General features: G+C 35.6%; 1 protein-coding gene across 10 annotated transcripts in view; it reads left to right on the top strand.

Annotated features, from left to right (window-relative positions):
* The window catches only part of FHIT (fragile histidine triad diadenosine triphosphatase), a 1654094-nt gene that overhangs the window by 708176 nt on the left and 929705 nt on the right, over positions 1-16213 (top strand). For 2 of the 10 annotated variants that reach the window (XM_037799397.1, XM_037799409.1), the window contains one exon: positions 4993-5068. The exons of the other annotated variants lie outside the window; for them this stretch is intronic. The gene's annotated coding sequence lies outside the window, so the exon portion shown is untranslated. The remainder of the gene's footprint in view (positions 1-4992; positions 5069-16213) is intronic. 10 annotated transcript variants of the gene reach the window in all.

The following is a 16213-nucleotide window of genomic DNA, read 5'->3' as shown; positions in this document are numbered from 1 at the left end:
CATATTATAGGAATTAGTTTTATTTATGGAATAGAATTTGATTGACTTTCTGACCCACTGAAGAATATGGCACTGGGGGAAAGTGTTTTTGCACACTGGCTGGCTCTGAGTACTTAATTGTAGGGCTGTCAACTTGGAAAAAGGGCAGTGTGTTCCTAAAGGAGATTACCTGGATATCCCTTTGCTTTACTCACAGGTGAGGTCAGTAGTAAGAGAAGTAACAGGAAGTTAGACATAGTGTCAGTCAATTTTTTGGAGGTGGTAGCCATTTCCAGTTAGTGTAAAGCTATACTGTTTTTTAAGAGTACTTGTAAAAATGACTAAGCATTTATTTATTATTTTCATTGAGCAACAAAAGTTGAAAATTGTCAATGTGGAAGCTAAACTAGAGAACCAGGGGAAATCCTAGCTATGACTTTTTTTCAGTACTAATTCAGGTCTTTTGTTCTTGGGGTAGAAACCTAAAATGCCTTTCTTCAGTAACGTGTACATGTGTATAAATTAATATGATGGGGAAAATTATTATAGAGAAGTGTCACCCAGATTAACAATTTTTTTAAAAATTATATTGTGATAAAGTATCAATACAAAGAGTTTTCTTGGGCTAGTTGGTGACATAAAGACAAAAAAAAAATATGTTGTCTCCTAGCCCTTTCCTGATCAAAAATGTTGCCTGTGATCTCAAGGATACTAAGTATGAGAGCACTACAAAAGTTAGCCAACTGAGGATTACTACTAGAACAACTGAAAGTGTATGTTGTGCTGAAATTGAAAGGATGCACTTAATGGAGGTTCATATTTCCCCCAGAACTTGGAGAAGGGCCTGGTGTTCAGGACAATACTGTGACAGGTGGGTTGCTCCTTGTCCTAGTTTGAACTCTCAATTAAAGGGCAAGCAAATGGCTGTGATATTCCTGCAGTGTATTGCTTCCATGCCAAACACAGTCACTCCACAGGAAAGCAGTGCTGTTTCCCAGGAACATACACATGGACCCCCACTGGGTCCTGCCAGTGCTGGAGGCTGGAAGAGGATAAGGTCCCCCTCAGGGAACCTTCACTCATTCTCTCCAGAGTCAGATCACTCTCCTCTTCTTCTACATGTAAAGCTTTCTCTTCTTGAATACACCAGCTCTTCTGGTTCTGTGAGTCTCTGCTGTCTGGGTTCATAACTGCCTAGAATAAAGGCTACATTTCTAGCTATCCTGGCTTCTAGATGTGGCTGTGCATCTAAATTCTGGCCAATGGGAGTGAGGGGAAGTGATATGTGCAACTTCTGCAATGTGTCCTTTAGGGCCTGACTCTCCCTCCCCCAATCCTGCTGCCTAGAAAGGAGATGGGTGGCTGGAGTGACATCTTAGACCATGAGAACAAGGATCATTCCCTAGGGGTGGTGGAACAGAAATCTGGAAGCAGTCTGGGTCTTACATGATCATAGAGCTCCTGGTCAGACCAATTCTGGTCTGCTGATTCTCCAGATTTATGTAGGAGAAAAAAAAATCTTGTCTGCTTAAGCTACTTATATCTTGGTTTTCTAGTTCATATAGCTGTATCTAAATTCTAACTAATTGTCTCTCTCTCTCTCTTTCTCCCTCTCATCTCCTTCAGCATCTCAGTAAAGTATGTAATATATGGCATGACTATGTAACAAATATGTGGATTGATAGTCTACCTAATTTTGATAGAGTATGTGGAATTTGAAATGTAAGAATTTATACAACTTCTGATTTTAAATACATTATGTTAAGACAGATCACTTTAACAGCTTTTCATTAAGGGGCAGGTTTGATTTTCCTTTCCCTTTTCTACCCTGAAGTTCTTAAGAGAACACATTGGAAGCTGTTCCAACTGGCACATAGACCATGCAACCAGGAGTGACTGCAGCAATACAAATCGATTCTTCTTAAATCATTTCAGTATGGTAGGGGTAAATGTTCCCTGTTCTTTAGCTCCCCAAACTCTCTCTTTTCCCAAAGCCACATAATTTGTGAAAATATCCTCTGTTAGGTATAGCAGCCAATTCTAACCCAAACAACACAAGTTAGAGCATGTCAAAATTGAATAATTTCTTTATGGAAAGCACTGCCTTCTGTAGTGTATTAGAATGAACAAACTAAAAAATGAATCTCAGAAGGCTCCTTTCATTCTCCTGCTTGCCATTTTCATCTTGTTTCATAGTACAGCATATTGAAGAGCTACTAACTTTAGTCCTCCACAATTTGGGGAGAGCCAAATGAATGTACCTGGATTTTGAATTGTTTTCCTATAAGGATTAAACTTCTTATGCTAGTTATTATGTGTGTATAAGAGTTTGTAACAAGTGCACTTAAACAGCCCAGTGGATGTTTTTCCTTGTTGGTATTCTTTGGGGACTTTTCTTGGAACTAGTTCCAGCTCTAGGCCTCCTTGCTGTCGGAATAACATGAAAGCCAGTGAAGGAAAATCTGTTTCAGTCTGTCAAGCCCATCATCTTTTTTAATGACTATGTATAACTGTCTAATTAGGTTCCAAAATTAAATGCAGGGAAATTGGGCATCAAAACCACAGGTAGGTTCATGCTGCAGTTTGTTGGGGTTGGGATGGGCCAACAAAGGGGAGGGAATTAAGGAGCGAATTCTAGGGTCTACAAGGTGTCCATTTGGTTATTGAGAATTGGTGAAAATGTATGGTACTTGTAATGGAAAATATATTGTAGTTTGAGTAATTGTGTTGTGTATGTGTGTGTGTTGCTTTTCTTTTCTTTTATTCTTATTGGTGGGCTCAGCTTTTCAGAAAAGTTTTTGGGGGCTTGCATTATGGCATGAAGGGCTGTACATATTCTAATCAACTCACTATATTTAAGATAGATACTGTACCACCATTGACTTTCATGGGGTTTAGGTGAACTTCTATGATTAAGCAATAATATTTCCCTGTTTTTGCCCACTTTTCCCCCCTGGCTGAATGTTACTTGGGAATCATATTAGATCGCCTCCTACTGGAAGGCGTCCCAAAATTCCTTAAGGCTTGATCAGGAATCCCTTTTCTGTGATCCTATAATATCCTGTGCTCTGTACCTCTGTATTAAAGTTACCTGTTACTTGACTTTGTCTTCCATTGGACTACTCCTAACATGAAGACAGGGGCTCTGCCTTAGTCACTTTTGTAGCTGTGGTGCCAGTTCAGTGCCTAGCACATGATGAGTGCTCAGTATATGTAAGTTGAATTAATGTATTTTTCTAGAGGTACTTATTTTACTTATGGGGTAAGTAAGACTTTTAGTCATGCACATAGAAGTTGCAAAAATAAGTATTTGTTGATTGGATTTTCAGTGCTTAAGTAATTCGCTGTTGCAAGGCAGGCACCTCTAAAAGGCTCATTAATGGTTTGGGATATTATTTACAACATTAAAGCAGTTTTCTGAAAGTGCATATATATCATACCCTGTTTCCTCCTAAGTGCAGGACTCAGTGAAAAATAAACAATAAATCAATAACATCTTCAAGATTACTGGAAGAAACAGCGTAATATCTATTATTCCTTTGTGGAGTGTGGGGGTGAAATATGAAGAGAGATTCTAAAGTGGAGCGCTGAGTCTGTGAGTAGATTCCATTTGAACTTGTTTCCTGTTGTCTGTTAAGGAAGTTTGGTCTGAAGCATTCAACAGAGTTCTTCTCCTCTTGCAGACTTGAATGAAGGCAATTTGGTTCATAATCATTTTGTTTTTAGTATTGAGATGAGGTATAGTTTTAAGCAATTGATTAGAAGAAGTATGCTACTTTTGCAATTTAGTTTTAGATTTTCAAGAAGGAAATTAAAAGAGGACTCCTTTCAGCAAGGTCTTATAGATGAGTAGTTTCTTGTACCATGATTTACCTAGTTTTGGAAGCCCAGAAACTCAAATTTGTCAGTTTACCCAGGGTTGACAGAGGATCAAGGTCACTGACCCATCCTTACCTGGTTTATAAGAAGATAATAAATTGTAATGCCATTGTGTTCATTTTCAAGGAGAAGTATAGCTGCTATGTTACATTCTTGTTAGCTGGTCAGCAGTTTCTCTCCAGTAGGGAGCCTCTGGGGCAAATTACATTACAATTCAAAATACACTGTATTGATGAAGGTATGAGGAAACAAGCAGTATCATATGCTGTAAATAGGAATTTAAATTGCTCTAACCTCTTTGGAGGGAAAATTTGGCAATATCTCAAATAAAGATGCGTATATCTTTAATCTCTGCAATTTTGCTTCCATGGATTTATCCTAAACTTAAGTCCCCATGTGTGAGCAAAGACATAGGAATAAGAATGTTCCATATAGCGTTGTTTGTTTTAGCAAAAGATTGGGAAAAATGTTAATGTCCATCAAAACTGAAGTGATCCAGTGATTTATGGTTAATCCATACGATATGAAATCTGATACTATGAAAAAGAATTATGTAGATCTATATGTAATGTAAATCTGTATGTAATGTAGGCAATGTTTCCCAAGATACGTTAAGGCAAAAATGAAAGAGAAAGAACAGTGTGCATAATCAGCTTCCCCCCCTTGTATAAATGTAAAGAAATGTACTCTCATCTGTTTGACTTGGCATAGTTTGTTTTGGAAATGCAAGAAACGATTGGTTGTGCCTGGAAGGACTGGGGTGAGAGGAGGAAGACTCATTTTTCACTATATAGCTTTGCATCTATTTGAATTTATTATTCTTTGCCTGCATTTATTACGTTTTCTATGAACAACAATGACAACACCAAACAACAACAACACCACCACACACAGTTAAAATGACATTCAAATAGTTTCTTGTTGAGTTTAAAATTAGCATCAATGAAGGAGTTCTTGTTGTATAACATTGTTGCTTGATGACCTCTGGCCAGGAATCACCTGCAAGGCAAAACCCATGTATTGGCCCCAGAAAATAACCTCTCTCAGGATGTCTTTATCCTTCTTTTCTAGACTCACACAGTCATTGTCACCCATATATGACATCATTATATTTCTGATCAATTCTTCCCATAGATGAACTGTGGTTTCTTGAAGGAAGGAGAAAATATTTGAGTCCCATAACCAACACATTTACAAGTCACTTCTTAAGGTAGGTTGACTTCGCTGTAAATTATGATCATCCAGAGTTTTTCTGAAGACAGAGTCCTGGGCCCCACTCCAGAGATTCTGACTTAGTTGGTTTTGAGTGGGGTCAGGAGGCTCCAGCCTCAGGGAATTCTGTTGCTGGTGATCTGCACACTACTCCTTCTCTCTTTCCCTCCATCCCTCTCTTCCTTACTGTTTTTCTAAAATTTTAGAGAGTGATATTTTTCAGATCCTATCCCTAGATTCCAGTCATTTGACTGTGCCTTCTTTATTGATAACGCATATTTTAAAGAAATCAGAAGTAAATTGTTAGAAATTTCATCCATTCTCTGTCAGTGGGTGTGGGGAGAAAGAAAGGAAATATGATCAAGTTCAGCTTCCTTAAGTGAGAGAATGGCCCTTCCAAGCTGCACAATTTATGATGAGACCCAGATTATTTTATGAGTACTCATCTCAACCTAAATCCTTCTTAGTCCTTGAAAGATGGTAATTTATCTCTAAGAATGGGGAAGAATGAATATTTGAATTGTTATTGATAGCTGACCTATAATTTTGATCACAACTACTTTTCAATGGAAATATCTAGGAAGGAGAAGGAGCAGCAGAAGAGGGTTTGTAAAGGGGGAGAAAGGGGAAGTCAGTGAAGTACGTGGGTTTTGGAGTCAGGCAGACATGCCTCCAGATACAGATTCTATCACTGGCAAGCTGTGTAGTCTTGGACATGTTATGGAACTTTTCTGAGTCATGTCTCTGAAAAAACAATTATGTCTGATCACATTACCATAGTCAGAGAATAAAATAAGATGATATATGTAAATGGTTTAGCACAATGCCTGGCATTTAGCAGAAGCTCAATAAATAGTGGTTATTTTATTAGTAAAGGAGTAGGAAATGGAGATAGAAGGAATCACAGGAACTTATCTCTGCTTCCTTTAGCTCATTGGACCCACTGTAAAGATATCCAAGCAGCAGTTTCATATTTATCATGGCTAACATCTTGTATGACCCTGATCAAACTGCTAAACTTCCTTGAGCCTCAGTTTTACCACTGGTAAAATGAGAAAGTAGAACTACATGGTTTCTAAGGGCTTGTTCATCTCCAATGTTAATGGTTTACTCCTAAACTACAGGGACAAAATAAATAAAAGACTTCTTAAAATTCCTTTCTTTATCCCAGGGATTGCCAAATGTCTTAGTTTGCCAGACTGCCATGATAAATACAACACAATGAGTTTGCTAAAACAATGGGAATTTATTGGGTCACAGTTTTGAGAAGTTGTCCAAAATAAAGATACCAGCAATGCTTGCTTTCTCCTGAAGTCTTCTGGTGCTGGCTGCTGCAATCCTTGGGGTTCTTTGGCTTGTCTCTCTGCCTCCTGTCGCCTGGTGATGTCCACTCTTGCCAGGCTTCTGTGACTTTCATGTTCTTCTATAAGGCTCCAGTAATCTGGATTATTCCCACCCTGTTTCAGCTTGCCACACTTTAAAGAAAAATAATATCTTCAAAGGGTTCCTATTTACAGTGGGTTCACACCAACAGAGCCATGGATTAAGATAAAGAACATATGTTTTTTTGTGGTACATAATTCAATCTATCACTCCAGGTGATTACTTTGCCTGGATAGAACTTGGAAGGAAGTCCTTCTCTGATAAATTTGTGATCCTAGACAGGTTGTTTGAATTCTGTAGTCTCGAGCTGACTCCCCTTAGCTGCAGTTAAAGCTCAATTCTATTTTGTTTTTTATCTCTAACTGTGAATTTGGCTGAATTAGAATACAACTGTCCATTTTAATGAGTAAATGGCCAGTCATGGGAACCATTAAGTAGATTTGGTAGGGGAACTCAGGCCATGTTATAGGATTGCTGCTCTCCCACCATGCCACACTTTAGTTGTTTGTCTATTTATCTGTCATCTATCTATCTATCTATCTCTATTAAAGGCTCTGATAAATCCCCAAGGAAAGAAAACTAGTTAAACCCAACATCTCCCAGACTTACTCAAATTTGGAACTTTATTTTTTTAAAATAGTAAAACAATTATAATGTATCTCAGAATAGTGTTCCACAGAATCCAGTTTGGGAAATAGCTTCATACAGTATGAAAGAGCTCTAGGTGATTAATTTTTCTATATTGCTTATGAGCTGATCAAAGATGAAGAAAAATATAGGTTGTTGGAAGTTTTGTCTTGAAAGGAAACTGGAATTAGAATTTATGTATTGAAGTGTTAACTTTTTGTTGAGTACCATGCCTAGTTTAATTTGTAGGTACACTCTGTTCTGTTGACTCACAGAGTATTGATAGATCTTTCTTGCTTTCACTGCAAGACTTGATGGGTCTCAGAATTTCATTTAAATATTTTGTTGCAGGATATTAACTAGCTTTGGATTTGAATGAAAAATAATACCATGTAAGCCCATAAATAAATAATTAAACATGTGTATAAATAACCCCAGGGCGAATTTCACTGTGGCCATATAATATAAAGAGTTTCAATACAACTCCAAAAAATACACATCTGTTTTTGGCTCTAAAAATTGCCTTCTGAAAATTGAAGAGGTAGATTTATTTGGATCTCCACATTTCTGATTATGCATTAATATATTGTTGTAAAGTTTCAGGAATCTTCAAGTCCTGGATATTCTTTTCTAAGGCTTAGAGAGAAATTTGTTTCAGAATTGGGTATAGACCACTCAGTGTCATCTTACTCTTGTATGAACAATCATATTTACTGAGAAATTGAATATAATCCCCTTTTAGGTATTCCAGTTCACCTAGTAGCTGCAAATATACTTCTTTTATTTTTTAATCTTTCAAAGTTAAAGGAAAAAGATTGTGTTAAAATGGTTTTGTTGAAGCCTGGAGTAATGCAGAACAATGACCAAAGCAGAAGATCCAGAAAATAAATCAATTCAAAATAATTTGTTTAGATTAGGTTTATGGTGATGTATGACTCATGTAATTTAATGGAGTGAGACCAGAAACAAGGAATAATCAGAGAACTCTCGCCTAGAAACAAACAGCATATAGTTCAGAAATTTTAGGGTATTGCAAGATATTACATTACAAGGATTTTCATTTATCAGGAACAAAAATAAATAAAAAAGGAAATGGACTGGAGCTTTGTGGATAATTAACATTATACAAAAGTAAAAATGGCACCTCTTAGATCACGGTTGTACAAGGGAGTACAGTCCTTTTCCATTTCTTTCCCTTTTTCTATGTTAGATGAACCCATACAATTAGATGAGATAATACGCTCTGATAAATTTGTGATCCTAGATGAATCTTTGAATTCCTTAGTCTTCAGTTGACCATATTTAATGTAAAATATAAGTGCATTAGACTTTGTGATTCCAATGGGAACAGTGACTTAGGAGTGATCTAAACCATTGATCGTATATGTTCTTGGTTTTGGTTTGGGTCAATCTCTTTCTTCTCTGAATCTACTGATACTGCCTTCATAGTTCGTGAATGTGTATATGCATGTACATGCATGTGCAAAATATATCTAAGAGGATCATCTGTATTGAAAGAGGGTAATGGGCAATGTTATGTTGGTAAATGTTTAGCTCTTAGTTGGGGAGAAAAAAAACTAATTTTTGTAGTGCTTGCAGATTTCTATGGTGTAAATACTCCCAACATGTCCAACTTCAAGTTATCAACCTGAACTCAACTGACTCACATAATCCTGAAAATTTAACTAGCAGTTGTCTTGAGCCTATGGTAGTGGGATCCAGCACACCACTGCGAGGAGCTTTCTAAACCACCAGTCATTCTCTTCTGAGACAACAGTAAGGTACTTGAAGGCTCTGGAGAATGCCTTTTGGAAATGACTGGCCTGTTTGAGCCTTAAGACTTCATTCAGAACTAAGATTCCATAACCCTTTATCAAGAAGGAATGGCTAGAACACATGCAAAAAAATCATAATGGTGCATGATTAAATGTTTAAAAGGTGATATTGATATTATTTATTTATTGTTAATATTCCCTTGAGGGTTGATGATTTAACTGGGATACCTTAATTATGAAGAGAATTTGTATGTAATATTAAAAAGTGGCTCTTGAAAAAGAACAAAGCTGAAAGCCTTACACTTTTGATTTCAAAGCTCACAACAAAGCCACTGTAATCAAAACAGTCTGATACAAATGGGACTGGGACAACTGGATGTCACTTGTAGAAAACTGAAGTTGGATCCCTACCACATATCATATAAAAAATGGACTCAAATTGAATCAATAACCTAAATATAAGAGCTAAAACTATAAAAATCTTAGAAAAAAAACTATGGAGTCAGTCTTCATGATCTGAAATTTGGCACTGGATTCCTAGCTATGACACCAAATGTATGAGTAACAGAAGAAAAAAAATACAGAAATTGGCTTCATCAAATTTGAAAACTTTTGTGTATCAAATGACATTATGATGAAAGTGAATATACAACATACAGATTGGGAGAAAATACTTGCGAATCATATATCTGATAAACATCTAATATCCAGAATATATAAAGAACTCTTACAACTGAAAAAAAAATAGACATTTCTCCAAAGAAGATAAACAAATGGCCAATAAAAACATGAAAAGATGCTAAATGCCATTAGTTATCTGGGAAATGCAAATCAAAACCACAATAAGATACCACTTCACATCCACTAGGATGGCCATTATTTAAAAAGAAGAAGGAGGAAGAAAAAAGGTAATCATAAATTTACCATATGATCCAGCAATTCCACTTCTAGATATGTAAGCAAAAGGCTTGAAAACCGGTACTCAAATACTTGTACACAAATGTTTCAAAGCATTATTCACAATAGCCAAAAGGTAGAGGAAACCCAATTGTCCATCAGCAGATGAATAAAATGTGGTATGTATATTTGTGTGTGGGTGTGTGTGTATATAAAATGGAGTATTAATCAGTCATAAAAAGGAATGAAGTTCTGATACATGCTACAACATGGATGAACCTTGAAAGCATTGTGCTAAGTGAAATAAACCAGACAGTTAAGGATGTTATATGATTCTACTTATATGAAATATTTAGAATAAGAAAATTCATAGAGATAGGAAGTAGATTTAAGGTTACTGGGGATCAGATGTGTGGGGGTGTGGGGTTGAGAAATTATTGCTTAATGGGTAAAGAGTTTATATCCACAATAAAATTTAAAAGGAAAAAAAAATGGTTGAAGGGAAGATAGGTAATTCTGACACAACAACTATTGGTACCTGGGAGTAATTTTGTTATTTCTAGCATAGGACTATTGCCAGATGAGATCTTGAACATGAAAAAAAAAAATGCTTTATGGAACATGCCTTGAACAGAGGACACCTAATCATCTAGTACAGGGGTTGGTAAATTATGGTCCAGAGACCAAATGTGTCCCAGTGCTTATTGTCTCATGAGCTAATAATGTTTGTGTGTGTGTGTGTTTTTTTTTTACAATTTTTGAATGTTTGAAAAGAAACCGAAAAAAGAGTAGTACTTTGAGATAAGAAAATGAAACAAAATTCAAATTTCATTGTCCATAACGTTTTTTGAAGATGGAGGCAGAGATTGGAGTTATAGAGCTGGACCTAGAGGCTTCGGAGGGAGACTGGCCTTGTCACAACTTAATTTCAGACTTCTAACCTCCAGAACTGTGAGAGAATAAATTCCTATTAGTTTTAAGCCATACAGTTTGTGGCACTTTGTTACAGCAGATCTAGGAAATTCATACAGTGGTCTTGGACAAATTTCTTTTAACAGTTCTCAGCCTCAGCTTCCTCACCTGTGTAGTATGGAATTGTTCTGAGAATTAGTTAAAATATGTAAATTGCTTAACAACCTACATTAACTCTGGAAGAAATAGATGACCTCAACAGACCATTTACAAGTAAAGAGATTGAATCAATAATCAAACACTCCCAAACAAAGAAAAGCCCAGGATCAGATGGCTTCACAGGTGAATTCTACCAATAATTCCAAGAAGAATTAATACCAATCCTGCTCAAACTCTTCCAAAAATTTTAAGAGGAGGGAACACTACCTAATTAATTCTGAGACAAAAATCACCCTAATATCAAAACCAGATAAAAATACTATAAGAAAAGAAAATTATAGACGAGTTTCTTTTATGAATATAGAGACAGAAATTCTCAACAAAATACTTGCAAATCGAATCCAACAGCACATTAAAAGAATTACACACAAGTGGGATTTATCCCAGGTATGCAGGGGTGGTTCAAAATAAGAAAATAAATTAATGCAGTATGCCACATTAACAAAAGGAAGGGGGTGGTGCAACACATGATCATCTCAATTGACACAGAAGAGGCATTTGACAAAATTCTGCATCCTTTCTTGATGAAGACACTTAGAAAAATAAGAATAGATGGAAACTTCTACAATATGAAAAAGGGTGTGTATGAAACACACACAGCTAACATCATACTCAAAGGAGAAAGCCTGAAAACTTTCTTTCTAAGATCTGGAATAACACAAGGATGCTGCCTGTCACCACTGTTATTCAACATTTCACTGCAAGTTTAGCCAGAGCAATTAGGCAAGAAAAAAGAGGCATCCAAATTGGAAAGGAAGAAGTAAACCTTTCACTATTTGCAGATGACATGATCTTATACATGGAAAGACCTTAAAATTCTACAATAAAGCTGCTAGAGCTAATGAATGAATTCATCAAAGTATTGGGGTACAAGATCAGTATGTAACAGTAGTACTGTTTCTATATACTAGTAATGAGCAATCTGAGGAGAAAATCAAGAAAAATTTTCCATTTATAATAGCAACTGAACAAATCGAATATCTAGGAAAAAACTTAACCAAGGATGTAAAGGATTTGCACACAGAAAACTACAAAACATTACTAAAATAAATCAAAGAAGACCTAAATAATGGGATGACATTTCTGTGTTCATGTGTTGGAAGACTAAATATTGTTATCAGCTTTGCCCCAAATAATTTACAGATTCCACAAATCCCAATCAAAACCCCAAATTTATTTGGAATGGAATGGTAAGGGGCCCTAAATAGCAAAACAAGCAAGCAAACAAACAAACAATAAAAAAAACCACAAAATCTTGAAATAGAAGAACAAAGTTGGATGACTAATGCTTCCTGACTTTAAAGCATATTACAAAGCTACAGTGGTCAGAACAGCATGGTACTGGCACAAGGATAGATATATTGGCCAATGGAATTGAACTGAGAGTTTGGGAATAGATCCTCACATCTTTGGGCAACTGACTTTTCACAAGACTTCCAAAAATACTCATTTGGGAAAGAATAGTCTCTTCAACAAATGGTCCTAGCGAATTGGATATCCATATGCAGAAGAATAAAAGAGTACCCCAGTTTCATACCATATACAAAATTTACTCAGAATGGATCAAAGATCTACATATAAGAATCAGGACAATAAAATTCCTAGAAGAAATTGTAGGGAAGCATCTTCAGGATATAGTGTTTGTCAATGGTTTCTTAGACTTTACTCCCAAAGCACGAGAAATGAAATTTAAAAAATAGATAAATGGGGCCTCCTCAAAATAAAAAATAAATAGATAAAAACAAAACAACCTTTGGACCTCAAAGGACCTTGTCATGAAAGTGGAAAGACAACATACTCAATGGGAGAAAATATTTGGAAACCATGTATATAATAAGGGTTTACTTTCCAGAATATTTAATGAAATCCTACTACTCAATAAAAAGAACAAACAACTTAATTTTAAAATGGGCTAAAGTCTTGAATAGACAGTTCTCCAAAGAGGATATACAAATGGCTAAAAAGCACATGAAAAAATGCTCAACATCACTATTAGGCAAATGCAAATGGAAACAACAATGAGGTAATCATTTCACACCTGCTGGAATGGTTACTATTTAAAGAAAAAAAATAAAACAAGAAAATTACAAGTGTTGGAGAGGATGTAGAGAAATAGGAATACTCATTCATTGCTGGTGGGAGTGTAAAATGGTGCAGGCACTGTAGAAGACAGTTTGGTAGTTCCTCAGGAAGCTCAGTATAGAATTACCATATGACCTGACAATTCCACTACTAAGTATATACCGAGAATTGTAAGTAGGGACTTGAACAGATATTTGCACACCAGTGTTCATAGTGGCATTATTCACAACTACTCAAAGATGGAAGGAACTCAAGCATCCATCAACAGATGAATGGATACACAAAATGTGGTGTATGTATGTAATAGAATATGATTCAGCCATAAAAAGGAATGAAGTCCTGATGCATGCAACAACCAGGATGAACCTTGAGGACATTTTGCTGAGTGAGATCAGCCAGACACAAAAGGACAAATATTGTATGATCTCAATGATATGAACTAATTATAATCAAATCCATAGATTTAGAATCTATAATATAGGTTATCAGGGAGGTATACTGTGGTTAGAGAATGGGGAGTTGATGCTTACTTAGAACAGACTTTCTATTTACATTGATTGTAAAGGTTTAGAAATGGTGGTGGTGATGATAGCGGATTATTATGAGTATAATCCACAGCACTGGATTACATAAGTGAATGTGGTTAAAACATTCTCCAATCTATGTTGAACAAGTTTTGTTATTATAGACAAGTTATTCATTTTTGCAATTCCATGTATAATGTTCCAGACAGGACCCATAAACTAGTTGTAATAAGTTTTGGGAGCAACCTCAATTAAGATTTTGAGACCATAAACTTGGAAGATTTGCGAGTATTTAGATGAGAGAAATTGTTCTGTAATTTTTTTGTAATATCTTTATTGGGCTTTGGTATTACAGTGATGTTAGCCTCATAGAAAGTTAGGTAGTGTTTCTGCCTCTTCAAATTTTTGGAGTAGTTTGAGAAGGATTGGTATTAATTCTTCTTGGAATGGCTGGCTGGTAGAATTCTCCTCTGAAGCCATCTATCTGCTCTGGGCTTTTTTTAGTTGGAAAGTGTTTGATGACTGATTCAATCTCTTTACTTGTAATTGGTCTACTGAGATTTTCTGTTTCTTCTGAAGTCAGTGCAGGTTATTTGTGTGTTTCTAAGAATTTGTCCATTTCATCTGTATTATCTCATTTGTTTGCATGCAGCTGTTTGTAGTATCCTGATATAATCCTTTTCTTTCTGTGGGGTCAGAAGTAATGTCCTTCATCTCATTTCTGACTTTATTTTATTGATCTTTCCAAAGAACCAACTTTTGGTTTTGTTAATGCTCTATTTTTGTTAATGCTCTATTGTGTATTTCATTTAATTCTAATCTAATTTCTTCTCTTCGGCTTGCTTTGGGTTTGGGTTACTGTTCTTTTTCTGGTTCTTCCAGGTGTGTAGTTAGATCTTTTAGTTGCTGCTGCTGCTGCTGCTCCTCTTCCTCCTCTTCTTTCTTTTAATTTAAACCTTAATTTAAATTTTCCTCTGAGCACTGCCTTCACTGTGTCCAGTAAGTTTTGACATGTTGTGGTTATCATTTTCATTTGTCTCAAGATATTTATTGATTTCCCTTGTGATGTCTTCTTTGACCCATTGATTGAGTGTGCTATTTAAGTTCCATATATTTGTGGATTTTCCAGTTCACTGCTTTTTTTTTTTATTTTTAATTTTTAATTTCCAGCTTCATTCCACTGAGGTCATGTGATCAGAGAAGGCACTTCATATAATTTCCATCTTTTAAAATTTGAGGCTTATTTTGTCACCTAACATATGTTCTGTCCTGGAAAATGATCCATGTGCACTTGAGAAGCATGTGTATCCTGTTTGGGGATGCAATGTTCTGTATATATCTGTTAGGTCCATTTCATTCATCATATTATTCCTATTCTTTGTTTCATTATTTCTATTCTGTCTAGATGTTCTGTCTGTTGATGAAAGCGGTGTGTTGACATCTCCAACTGTTACACTGGAGGTATCTATTTCTCCCTTCATTATGCCATTGTTTGCCTCATATATTTTGTGGCATCATGTTTAGGTACATACAATATTTCAGATTATTTCTTCTTGGTAGATTGTCCCTTTTATAAATATATAGTGCTCTTTTTTTTCTCTTGTAACAGCTTTTGACTCAAAGTTGATTTTGTCTGCTATTAGTTTAGCTGTGCCAGCTGTCTTTTGTTTACAATTCACATGGATTATCTTTTTCCATCCTTTTACTTGGAGCCTATTTGTGTCTTGGGGTCTAAGATGAGTCACCATATAGTTGGATCATGCCTTTTTATTCATTCTGCCAATCTGAGTCGTTTGATTGGGGAATTTAATCTATTAGTGTTTTAGTATAAAACAGTGTTTTACCATTCTTTAATTCTTATGTCTTATATATTTTTGTCTCTCTTTTCCTTTATTGCAGCCTCCTGTTCTCTATAGTTGATCTTTTGTGATGTATTTGACTGATCCTCTTATTTCTGTTTCTGTATATATTTTAAATATTTTGTTTGTGGTTACTCTGGGTTTTGTATTATATAACCTACATGTATAACCAAACTAATTTGAAGATATTTCAAATTAATTTAAGTAGCATACATGTTCTCTCCTATATCCCTCCAATTCCTGCTATATGTTGTTTTTTTTCACACATTACCTCTTTATATTTTATTGCCTGTTATCAGGAAATATGATGATTTCTTATTCAATTGTATTCCAACTCTTATAGGAATTAAGGGGTAGATTTGTATATTGAAGATACAGTACTATCGGCTTTTGCATTTACCTATTTAGTTACCTTTACTGAAGATCTTTACTTCTTCACACTGCTTTAAGCCAGTCTCTCCTGTCTTTTACTTTTAAACTGAAGAAATCCCATTAGCAATTCCTATATGGTAGGCCTTTTGGTGACAAACTCTCAGTTTCTGTTAATCTGTGAATGTTTCAAACTCTCCCTCAGTTTTGAAGGACAGTTTTGCTGGATAAAAAAGTTTGGACTGTCAGTTTTTTCTCTTTCAGTACCTTAAATGTATCATACCACTTTCTATTCATCTCACTGGTTTCTGAAGAGAAATCACCACTTCATCTTATTGATGATGCATTGTATGTGACAAATTCCTTCTCTTGCTGCTTTTAGAACTATTTCTTTATCTTTGGCTTTTGACATTCTGATTAGTAAAGTCTCAGTATAGGTCTATTAGAGTTTATCTAATTTGGATAAACTGGTTTGGTTTACACTTCTTTGGCATCT

The sequence above is a fragment of the Choloepus didactylus genome, chromosome 1 (assembly GCF_015220235.1).
Source record: "Choloepus didactylus isolate mChoDid1 chromosome 1, mChoDid1.pri, whole genome shotgun sequence".
Classification (NCBI taxonomy): domain Eukaryota; kingdom Metazoa; phylum Chordata; class Mammalia; order Pilosa; family Megalonychidae; genus Choloepus; species Choloepus didactylus.
The sequence above is the reverse complement of the archived record's forward strand: the minus strand, read 5'-3'. Positions and strand labels throughout refer to the sequence as shown.